We start from the raw sequence: 12,017 nt of genomic DNA, 5'->3' as shown, positions 1-12,017 counted from the left end.
GACTAAGGCAGGGGTGCCTGGGCGGCATCTGGCTCTTGGTTTTGGCTCAAATCATGATCCTTGGGTTCGAAGGTTCAGGCCCCGAGGCTACTTGGGATTTTTCTCTCCCTCTCTCCCTCTGCTCCTCCCCAGCTCAAGCTCTCTCTCTTCAAATAAATAAAAAGAAAGAAAGAAAAGAAAGAAAGAAGAAAGAAAGAAAAGAAGAAAGAAACCCAATGTGGGGCTTGAACCTACAACCCTGACATCAAGAGTCACATGTTCCACCAACCGGGGCAGCCAGGCTCCCCCAAAGTATAACCCTAAATGGAAAAAAGAGAACCTTTTAAATGTCGTATCTTCTATCTCTGTGCGATAAATAAAGTGAGGTTACGGAGACAATTTCCAGAAGGGAATTTTAAGAACTATGAACAGAAGTTACCTCTGGGGAATCCTCAACCATTTACATTTTACCAGAAGCATGTATTACTTTCATATTTTAAAATATTAAAAATATCATGTTATGTTTTGCTTTCACCTTTTATATATTTAACAAACGTTATTTGTGTCGGGGCGCTTGGATGGCTCAGTTGCTTAAGCATCTGACTCTTGATCTCGGCTCAGGTCATGATTTCAGGGTTTGTGAGTTCGAGCCCCGCGTCGGGCTCCCTGCTTGCCCCCCCCCCCCCCCGACTTCTCCTTCCCTCTATTTCTCTGCCTCTCTCTGTCCCAGAACAAATAAATAAAACTTTGAAAGAATATATTATCTGTGTCGGCAATGGGGGAGGCTCTGCATGTGTGTGTGTGGGCAGAGGCTATATGGGAAATCTCTGTACCTTCCACTCAGTTTTGCTGTGGATGTAAAACTTCTCTAAAAAATAAAGGCTATTTAAAACTAAAGAGTAAAAAAATATATTTGCATATTTTCCTGCCCAAGAAATTTCATAAAACCCAACACAAAGGCAGTTAAGGCTGCCTTTGAAAGAAAGAGATGAGACCTTGGACTTGGGGTTTCTTTAGTACGAAAACACTTCTGGAAGGAAGTGAAACTCCCAGCCAAGATAGAGCAGGGACACTTCCTGCTTTTCTGTACCGAGGGAACTTCTGTTCTTAAAGGGGCAGGAGGACAGTTACTAAGACTATGACGCTCATAATCCTAAAGCAAATGGACTGTAGACAGGTCAGCCACAGGCCTCCTTTCTAGAATGCAATCCAAGCACATCGAGTGCAGGCAGCCAGCCTACCACATGACCAATGAAGAGCCGTCCCAGCTACAGAAGCTGGGTCTTAGATGTTTTCCCGTAAAATGCGAGCACAACGCTACCTTTTGGTGAATCGATTCATATTTTCAGAGGAGCTGCTGTTTGAATCTCCTGGCGATGTGTGTAGGTGCCTGAATATTCACGTATTGCATTTCTCAAAGCAGAAGCACCTGTAGCCAGGTTGAACCACCATAAAAAGGTACATTTGTACAGAGGCTTCATTTTTGTTTTAAAGTTTATTTATTTTTTATTGTTTGAAAACAATTTTTTTAATGTGTATTTATTTTTTTTGAGAGAGACAGAATGTGAGTGGGTTAGGGGCAGAGAGAGAGGGAGACACAGAATCCGAAGCAGGCCCCAGGCTCTGAGCTGTCAGCCCAGAGCCCCACACGGGGCTTGAACTCACGAGCCGTGAGATCATGACCTGAGCTGAAGTCAGACGCTCAAACTGACTGAGCCACCCAGGCGCCCACTTTATTTATTTATTTATTTTGAGAGAGAGAGAGAGAGAGAGAGAGAGAGACAGAGAGAAAACAAGTGGGGGAGGGGCAGGGAGCGAGGAAAGAACCCTAAGCAGGCTCCACGCTGTCGGTGCAGAGCCTGATGCGGGGCTCGAGTGCACGAACCCTGAGATGGTGACCTGAGCGAGATCAAGAGTCAGACGCTTATCCGACTGAGCCACCTGGGCACCCCCAGGTGTTTCATTTTTAAATGTTGCCATCACTTTGCACCTGCCAGCTCATTCCTGCCTCCTGGGTGCGGGAAGGCAGCTGGCACCCCGTCTACAAATGAAGAGACAGGGCACACGGTAAGGGACTGGTCCAAGGTCTCTGGGCATGTAGTGAGGCCAGAAGCAGGTCCCAAGCCTGGCAGGCTGGCTTTTGCCTGGGGCCCCGGCTGGGAGGAGCCGTGGTTTCCTGGGGTTTCATCATCCGTCCACCCGTTTATATGCAAGTAACTCTCCGCTGACTCCTCCTATGCCTGCCTAGACAGCTCGGTGCCCATGGAGCCATGGGGTGAAGGTCCTAAAGGGGGGGGGGTGCCACGTGGGTCTCGCGAGGATGGGGAGGCCCGGGAAAGCGGGTGAGGAGGCCGGACAGAAGTCTGGCCGCCCTGTCAGCCTCTCGGTGCCCCACCTGGCTACCTCAGCTGGCCTCACGGGGAGGGAGAAGGAGCCCCACAGTGGGGGAGGGGACGAAGCACCTTCACAGCCCATCCCCTTCTTTCCCAATTATCAGGCTCATCGGATAATGGCTTTGGTGGAAAGCAGCCTCACACCTCACACACCCTGTCACCGTGGTTCCTGCCATTCCGATGCCCTGGGGGAAGCACCGAGAAGGCTTGGACGCCCTTGCCCCCCCCAGAGGGCTGTGTGCTCTCCTCGTCCTCTCCCACTGCTGTCCCCCACGCCGAGCAGGGCTGCTAGATGTAGCCAAAATCCCGCTCCGCTGGAATTTCAGACGAATGACAAACACTTTCGAGTGCGTTACCCCATGCAATATTTGAGACGTAGTTAAAAAATTATGATTTATCTGAAATTCCACTTTAACTAGGACTCCTGTGTTTTGTCTGGTAGCCTTACCTTGAGGGGGGAAACTGAGACCCTTTCCCAAAATCGATCGTCACTTCAGCTCTCTGTCCATCCAGATCTACCCAAACACAGACACACATGGGCCTTGGTAAGTCTCAGGCCTCAAGGCTCTGGCCTGGGGTCTCTTGGCAGCCCAGCCCCAGCTGGGTCCTCGCCTGGGGGAGGGAGGAGGAAGAGGGGAGGGGGATCAGGGAGGGGCAAGGAGAGAGGGTGGGGGGTTCAGAAGAGAACAGCATTGGAGGCGGTGGCTGAGAGCTCAGCCCGGAAGAGACTAGTCAACAAACTCTAAGGGCACATGGGAGCCACGAACATGATAAATGCTCCTTCAGAGCCTGGAACTGGTCGGCCAGTAGGGCCCTGCATTCAGACCAGAAGAGCCCCCTGCCAAGAGGAGGAAGCAGAAAGACTTCCCTGAACTCCCCAAGGCCTGGCAAGGTCAATGCATTTAGCTGAGGCTCCTCCCCTGCAGAGGCTGGCCTCAGCCCTCAGCTCCTGGTGGCTGCACAAAGGCAGGATTCAGAACCGGGAGCAACACGGAGCCGGCTCCTGGGGACACACTCGGCCCTTCAGGGTCTCATTCAGCAGAGAATCCACCGAGTGCCAGGCAGCGTGCTGACGTGACAACATGGCGCCCGGGCCTGCAGACTGTTTACAATCAACCTGATTGACGTTTCATTCACATGAAACAGAGTGCATTCATTTTACGCGTGCTTTCCACGGGGGCTGACAGCCGTGTATGGCGGTGTAACCACCCTCCCGGATGAGATACAGAATGTTTCCATCAGCCCCGGAAGTTCCCTGTCTGGCAGCCATTTTAGAGACTTGTGCTTAAATGTGACCTGAGGTGGGAAGCTGTCTCCACTCCCTGAGGCAGAATGCTATCCTCACACCCCCAGGCCTCTGGAGGAAAGCCTTCTGTGGCGACATTTGTCCCTGTTGCCATTTGTTTGTTCCCTGCCACTCTCCCAGTCGGGCTGGCTCTCCTCAGTGGTGGGCCTGGGCTGGTTTCCCTCTGCATCTCCAATGCATAACAGCAAGGGGCCTGAAAGAACGCTTGTTGAATGCTTACCCAAGAACTATACTGGGGCAGAATTCCAGCCCTGAATCACGAAAAGTAGGGAGATTGTTATTATCATTATTTTTGAAGGTTTGTTTATTTTTGAGAGAGACAGAGAGTGAGCAGGGGAGGGGCAAAGGGGGGAGACACAGAATCCGAAGCAGGCTCCAGGTTCTGAGCTGTCAGCACAGAGCCCGACACGGGGCTCAAACTCACCACCCGTGAGATCATGACCTGAGCCGAAGTCAGACGCTTAACTGACTGAGCTACCCAGGCGCCCCGGGAGATTCTTATTAATCCAGAGAGCTCCTCTTTCAAAATAGGTACAGATATGGGGCAGCTTCCCCTCTCTTCCGTGGCCTTGCTTGCCTCAGGTTGCTGAATCTGTCAAAAACTCTATTGTGAGCCCTTGTGGGAAGAAGAACCCAAGAGCCCTTCTTGCTAGACCTCCGGGGTGGTCAGAAGGCTCAACCCAACCTCACCACTGCAGTGTCAGTGGATGGTACCTTGATGAGGGACTAGTCAAGGTATTTCTCATTCAATCTTCAGAACAACGTAACACAGGAGGATTGAGGTGAGAACTAGTATGCTTACCCCCACTTTATAGAAGGGACCCAGGTTACCTAACTTGTCCCAAGTGCCATTTTGAGTGGGTAGGAGCTGGGATTTGAACCCAGGCAGTCTCAGGCTTGAGGTGCCTCACTTCTCGGGCCCCTACCAAGTTTGAGAGAAGAATCTGGGAGAGAGTTGGAAGATTTTTTTTTTTTTTCTGGTTTTGTTTTGTTTTAATTGCCTGGCTTGTTTCCTCTGAAATGTACAATTATTATATGACATAATTACATGAAAACACGATAGATATGACATATGATCATAGAGTAATCAGAGAACTGATCATGCCTCTGAAAATTGGAAGGGAATGTTCGGGGGGGGGGGGGGGGAAGCCCAAATTGAGAAATGCCACTAACAGCTGTTCTTTTTAGGAAATTAAATTGATTTGTTTTCTTCTCAAAGACTTTCCACTTCCTGAAAAAATGTATCCTGTTTGCTGTGTGCCCAAAGGCAAAGTTTGTGCTTGTGATGACACCCCCAGATAGGCCCGATGTCCTCAAAACAAAAGGCTAGGCCATCAGGCGTCAGCAGTTTTTTTCTACCCACTGCACTCCTCCCCCCACCGCCACTTTGCCGTCCAGGATATCCAGGTTTGTAACCCAAACTTGACATTTCCACTTACCCCTAAGTCATCCACCCTTCCCCGTTTCCCCCCACCAACATACCTCTCACCTCTTCTCCAGGAGCCCCTCCCCACTGTGCCCCTGGAGTGTTGTTGCAACAGCTTCCTCTAGGGGGTGCTCTCGCCCTGCTCTGGAGTCACACGGCCCAGGGTCGGCTTCATGGGTGGGCAACCTGTGTGGTCACACAGGGGCCTGCGCTCAGGAGGGCCCCAGGCTTGGTTTAATGTCCTGCTGCTGCCGTGGGGAAATGTAACCAGTTCTGAAGGAGGGCTCACAAACTACGTAGCCGGTCCCAATTCTGACACTGAGAAACGATAGGACTGTAAGATACGGGTCATGGCCAAGGGCTTGGAACGGGTGGGATGCGTGGAAGTAATCAATAAATGGAACCTATCAGGCTCCCTGTGTCATGTGTGAGGAAACAGGGGCCCAGTGACTTGATCAGCAGCACACAGCCGTCACGTGACAGAGGTGACGCAACTCACTTTCACTTCCCGTGAGAATGTGAACTTTCCTACGTAGCCCCGGCTCTCAGCACGTGGTCACATCCGCTCCTAGCCTATTAACCCTGTGACAGTACTCAAGGCTCGCCCATACCTCTCTCTCCATTCCTTTTTCACAAGCCTTGAAAAGTAAGCAGAGCACCGAGCTGGGACTTTTCACATTGGATCAATGAGGACAGAGTAAGCCAGTGCCTAGCCCGAAGGCCCAAATCCAACACAGGCGTTGCTGAGACAAAGACGGCGACATCAGAGAGGGGCGCGCCATGAGCCTGTTCGTCACGCCTGTTTCTCTCCGGTCTTGAGCCACAACCCTCCTTCCTCTGCAAAAGAGGCTGACCCACGCCAGCCGGAGGAAAGGCTGCTTCTGTGGGGCCATGGGGAGAGGGGCGGTCTTGACCTTTCCTGTGGCTCGCGGATTGCACTACAGGGAGCGGGGGAGGTAGGTCCCGACGCTACCAAGAGCAGCTTTTCATGGTCCCGCAACACTGAGAGTTCAGCGCCCCGATTTCTGGTGGCGGCAATGGGACAGCGCTACTGCTGAGGCCAGAGTGGAGCAGTCAGTCCCTTAAGCACACACTCACGCGTGTTGCACCGGCGCTGATGCCCTGCTCTTGGGGAAGAAGCTGGTGGGGGGCAAGCAGGAGGGGGAGAGAATGGTATCTTGCCCTTGGGGATTAGGCTGACTGATGCGGAGCATTACGGCCGCAGGAAGTGCTAAAACCCACGGATCATGACAACTCGGGGGAGAAAGCCCGGGCCTAGAAAGATGGAGAAAAAAGAGGCCTCCCGCGCCCCCTCTCACCCCCCACCGGAGCTGGAATGTGCCCTGAGACTTGAAGGAGGAGGAGGCCTAATTGCCTGCTCAGCTCTTCGACAACCGTTACAGTTGCCATACGTTTCTCAACTTAAGCAACACAAATGTATTCTCTTACGGTTCCCGAGGTCACAAGTCCCACGCGGGTCTCACCGGGCCAAAGTCAAGGCACTGGAAGGCTGTGTCCCTCTCTGGAGGCTCCAGGGGGCATCTCCTTTCTTGCCTTTAGGCTTACAGAGCCTTCCTTTGTCCTCAAAGCCAGCAATGTTGCCTCTCTCCTGCCCTGTTACGTTTCCCTCCCGTCCTCCTGTTCTGCCTCCCTCTCGCCCGGCTCAGGACCCTTGTGAGAACACTGGCCCCACCTGGGTAATTGAGGCCGCTCCCTACTTCCAGGCCCGCTGACAAGCAGCCTTCGTTCCAGCTGCAACCCGAATTTCCGGTTGCCTGGTCGCCCAGACATTCACGCGTTCCAGGGACTAGGATGCGGACTTCTCTAGGGGGGAACCGTTATTCTGCCCACTGTACCCATTTTATAGATTACTTACCCTGTGGCCTTCAGCAATTTGTTCCCGTCCCTCTGAGCCTGAGCCTTCTCGTCTGTACAAACAGTAAGGCCCACCCTGCCATTTCACAATGTTGCCCCGAGAATTTAATGAGAGGACCCGTAAAAATGTTTGAAAAATGGTAAAACCCTATGTCAGCACAGGGGCTCTTGTTGGGTGAAGACAGCGGGGATGTGATGGGTTGCGAGTGCCTGGTGCACCCTGGAAGGTTCCCTAAGATGGCCCGTCTCCGGTGGTGCACGTCTGTCCCAAGGCCGTATTCGCTGGTGTCATGCTGGCAGCCTGAAATCAGCCATTGTGGGAGGATTTACACCGCGGACACCTGCAAACCCCACACATCGCCCCTCCCCAAGAACCAGTCACCAGCGCGTCTGGGTCTATCCCTTTTAAGAAAAACTACCGGGCGGTGCCGGCGCCTGGGTGGTTCAGTCGCTTAAACGTCCTCGACTTCTGATTTCGGCTCAGGTCGTGATTTCAAGGGTGTGAGATTGAGCCCGAAGTCGGGCTCCGCACTGTCAGTGCAGAGCCTGCTTGGGATTCCCTCCCTCACCCTCCCCCTCTGCCACTCCCCTGCTCACGCCCTCGTTCTCTCTCTCAAGATAAATAAGTAAACTTTAAAAGAAAAACTACCTGACATGGTTATTATTCCCTTAGAGTAGAGACGAGCAAAGTGAAGTTCGGAGACAGTGAAAAACCTGCCTGGTGTCACACTGTCGGCGAGAGAGTGGCGAGGCCAGCTTGCCACATACTCCAGGCTTTAGTTCCTCCCGCCACACCCGCCCCGCCATGCTACCCCTCCGACCCTGCCTGCCCTGGAGAGCACCGTTAGTCTGACTTCCCGAAGAGAATTATGGGACTTAACAGCATGTTCAAAAACGTAACTGGCACCCCATCCCCCGAGATGACAGAGGGCCATTTTGTGGATGGAGCTCACCCACTCACAGTCGTGGCCTCCGTGTAGTAACCTTTAAATGGACTTGACCTAAATTGTGTTTGGAGCCTCGTACTCCAGAGAATACAACAGCATACAACGGTAATTCTCAGCTGGGGAGGTTTAAAGGGATTTGATACAAATTGCCAGGTAACTCAAAAGTCAAAGTGCCACATGGCTTCCTTTTAGACAACCTGGAAGTGTTTGAAGGTCAGCTAATACAAATGCTTCGTTCAAAAATGAATAAAGTAAATAGCAGGCCGGGATTCTTTGGGAGCAGTTAATGGTGGCAATTTGGGAAAGAGAGAGAGAGAGAACCTGACTCTGTTTTATGCTCAATTTTCATCAGGTTCCTATTCCTCTATCCTGCGCTTTTTCTTTTTCTTTTTCAAAAAAATTTCTTTTAATGTTTCTGTTTGAGAGAGAGAGAGAGACAAAGCGAGAGCCAGGGAGGGGCAGAGAGAGAGGGAGACAGAATCCCAAGCAGGCTCCGAGCTGCCAGCGCAGATCCCGACGCGGAGCTTGAACCCACAAACCGTGAGTTCATGACCTGACCCGAAGTCCTTCACTCAACCGACTAAGCCACCCGGGTGCCCCAAGTGCTAACTTTTTCTTGCCAAGTCTTGGGTTTTATTTTAAATGTGCTCGAGGCATAAGGACCCTTAATCTAGTTAGTGGGTGTGAGGATCCCATTAACACGGGAGCGAACGTTGCACATCGAACAATGGCTATCAGGCCTGGCTGTTCACTGGGAGCACCCGGGGATCTTTCCAAACTCCAGCCGCCCATGTGGTATCCAGACCACTTGATCAGAACCTGGGGCGGGGCCCTGGCAACCGCACGAGCCCATTAAACTCCCAAGTGGCTTCCAGGCAGCAAAGGTAAGAGCCTCCTCCCCAGAGTTTACTTTCCTCACTCTCCCTTCGCATTGCCGTTTCTTGGCTTTTCTGTTGTTTATTAGGAGCACTTGGGAAAAGCTTAGTATCCACTTACCACCAGAGGCCCTGGCTCCGAAGGAGGTGAAAGGCCTTAGGGCTTTTTTTTTTTTTTTTCTAGATGGTTCAGGGATTAAGTTAAAGCCCCACACCTAGAAAACCTGTTCTCCCAGCCTCGTGTGACATCACCAGGAGCCAATAAAGAACTTCCACTTGAGTTGACCAATGTCTAAATGGATGAGACTTAGACACAGCTGGACAAACCTTGCAGGATTAGGACCCCCCCCCCCCAAAAACTTGTGTGGTTTTTAATGAGACAGAGTCCACTGTCCGCTTTGCACTAGATGCACCCTTTCATGAGCTTGGTTCCAACACGTTGGCCCCGAGGCTGTCGTGCCACTTGGAGGAAAATTGGAGTCCACAGGCAGGTAAGAAGCCTGGTTTCAGGGCAAACAATGAGCGCTCCACACCCTGAGCTCTCTGTGAAGGGAAACCCAAAGCTTTAGGCAGAGTGTTGCTGTCCCCTACCGGCCGTGAGTGGTGTTGACTCGCCAGAAAGAGTCGCATGCCCCCTGGTGGCGGTAAACCCCCCCAGCTGGACCATCTCCTGCACTAGCCTGGCCTTAGCAGAAAGGGCTTTGCCCTCAAATGTATCAGATGGGGTAATGAGACCAGGGAGATGCGCTCCCCTGGTAGTTTATGGGATCTCTGGACCGTGTTCGTGTGAATCCTAAATGAGCCTTCCTTTAAAAAAAAAATGTTTATTTATTTTTGAGAGAGAGAAAGAGAGAGAGAGAGCCCAGGCGCACAAGCCGGGGAGGGGCAGAGAGGGAGGCAGACCCAGAATCCAGAGCAACGCTCCAGGCTCCGAGTTCTCAGCACAGAGCCCGACGCGGGGCTCGACCCCATGAACCCCGAGACCATGACCTGAGCCGAAGCCGGACGCTTCATCGACTGAGCGGCCCAGGCGCCCCGCGAGCCTTCCCTTTGTACTGTTTTCCCTTCAACTTTGCTCGGAGGGACATCGTTAGAAACACGCTCATTCGGTTTCAAGATGCTGCCCTCAGTTATCTCTGAAATCGCCGAAAAGGTTAATGTGCGCATCATTTATACAATAATGGTGTTATTGGGGATAATTCGTGATAGCCATATTTATCAGATCACCTTCCAGAATTTTAGCCCCAATTTTTTTTTTTAAACAACTGCGAGCTAAGATTTACCCTGTGCGACACTGTGGGTGTGAATAAGCTGTGGTCCGGGCCCTCAAGGGATTCGCAGTCTTGTCGGGGAGGGAGGCGGAACGACCGTGACCGGGACAGAACGAGCAAGTACCGCCATGCAAAGTGCTGTCGAATGTGGACATGGAAATCCTTGACTGTGGCTGTGGGACTTGGGCGATGTTTAGACCAGCGGTTCTCAGCGCCGGTCCCCGACGGGCAGCCGCAACACCACCTGGGCACTAGTTAGAAATGCGGATTCTCGGGCTCGCCCCGGACGGTTTTAATCAGCCCTCCGGGCGGCGCACAGGCCCAAGTTGAAGATTCGGTGCCTCAAAGAGAAGATGGCTACGAGAGAGAAAGAGGGCCCCCAAACACGTAGTACTTTTATAATTAAGGGATGGCGGGAGGGCATTTATACTACTGATCCCTTACATTTGTGCTGTGATTTACCCCCTAGTATCTCATTTGGCCTTTACAGCAATGGGACAAGAGACAGAGAAGGGAGTGCAAGAAGTTTAGGTTTGGGGGCAAGAAGCGTTGGGTACGAATCCTCACTGTTGGGGGGTTTAGACAGGAGACATATACTTTGGTGGGTTGTTCCTCACCAAATGGCTATTATTTCTATATGTTATTTCTATGATCCCCTGTTGCCCATGAGAAAACCCACGCTCGACTGGGGATGGGAGGCTGCTGCTTGGGTTTCAGGAGACTCTCAGTCCTGGGCTGGTGTCCTCACCCCACATTTTTTTTTTTAAGTTTTTAAATTTGTCTTTGAGAGAGACAGAGAGAGAGCACAAGCAGGGGAGGGGCAGAGAGATAGGGACAGAGGATCGAAAGCGGGCTCCGTGCTGTCAGCACAGAGCCGGATGTGGGGCTCCAACTCACAAACCATGAGGTCATGACTTGAGCCGAAGTTGGACGCTTAACTGACTGAGCCACAGTCACTTAAGGCGCCCCTTCACCCTACAGTTTCCCCAACAGATGCCTTCTCGCTGCTTATAGATTGGTTAGCATTTCTGGGTTTTACCATATGTGGGACTGTGGGGGCCTCCATTGGTTTGGTGTGAAAATGGCAGCCACTGAGGCAGAGCCGGAACAGATGGAATTGAAAATCCAGAAGTATCAAGGGGCGCCTGGGTGGCTCAGTCGGTTGAGCGTTCAACTCTTGAATTCGGCTCAAGTCATGATCCCAGGGTCGTGGGATGGAGCCCCTCATTGGGTTTCATGCTGAGCGTGGAGCCTGCTTAAGATTCTTTCTCTCCCTCTGCCCCTCTCCCCTGCTGGTGCTCTCTCTCTCTCGAATTTAAAAATAAAAATAAAAAAAAAAATAGGTTCTCTCTCCACCTCTTCCCCCACTCGCACGTTCTCTGTCTCCCTACAGCTAAATAAATAAATAAATAAACAAACAAATAAAAGAGTTATTGAGAAAGCTAAGTCGCACGTAAACACTGGTGAACATCTTACTTTCTCCTCCAAACAAGTCACTTTTGGGGAACAGATGTACATAAACCCTCCCCTCTTTTTCCCAAGTCTAAGGACAAAAATGGGCAACTTTTGATAACCTATGGCTATTGGATAGAGACTTGGACTCTTTTAAGAATTTACTAGGGGCACCTGGGTGGCTCAGTTGGTTGAGTGTCCGACTTTGGCTCAGGTCATGATCTCACAGTTCGGGGGTTTGAGCCCCACGTCAGGCTCTGTGCTGACAGCTCGAAGCCCGGAGCCTGCTTCTGATTCTATGTCTCTTTCCGCCTCTCTCTCTCCCCCTCCCTCGCTCATGCTCTCTCTCAAAAATAAATAAGTGTTAAAAACAATTACAAAAAAAAAAAAAAAGAATTTAGTATATTTTTCCCTTATACGTGTAGCACAAAAACTGGAAAAGGGGTCCCAGCATGGGGTGGGCAGACACCAGGGACCTGCTAAACCTCCTACA

Source organism: Panthera uncia, chromosome X, assembly GCF_023721935.1.
Source record: "Panthera uncia isolate 11264 chromosome X, Puncia_PCG_1.0, whole genome shotgun sequence".
NCBI classification, from domain to species: Eukaryota; Metazoa; Chordata; class Mammalia; order Carnivora; family Felidae; genus Panthera; species Panthera uncia.
Note: the sequence above shows the minus strand (reverse complement) of the source record.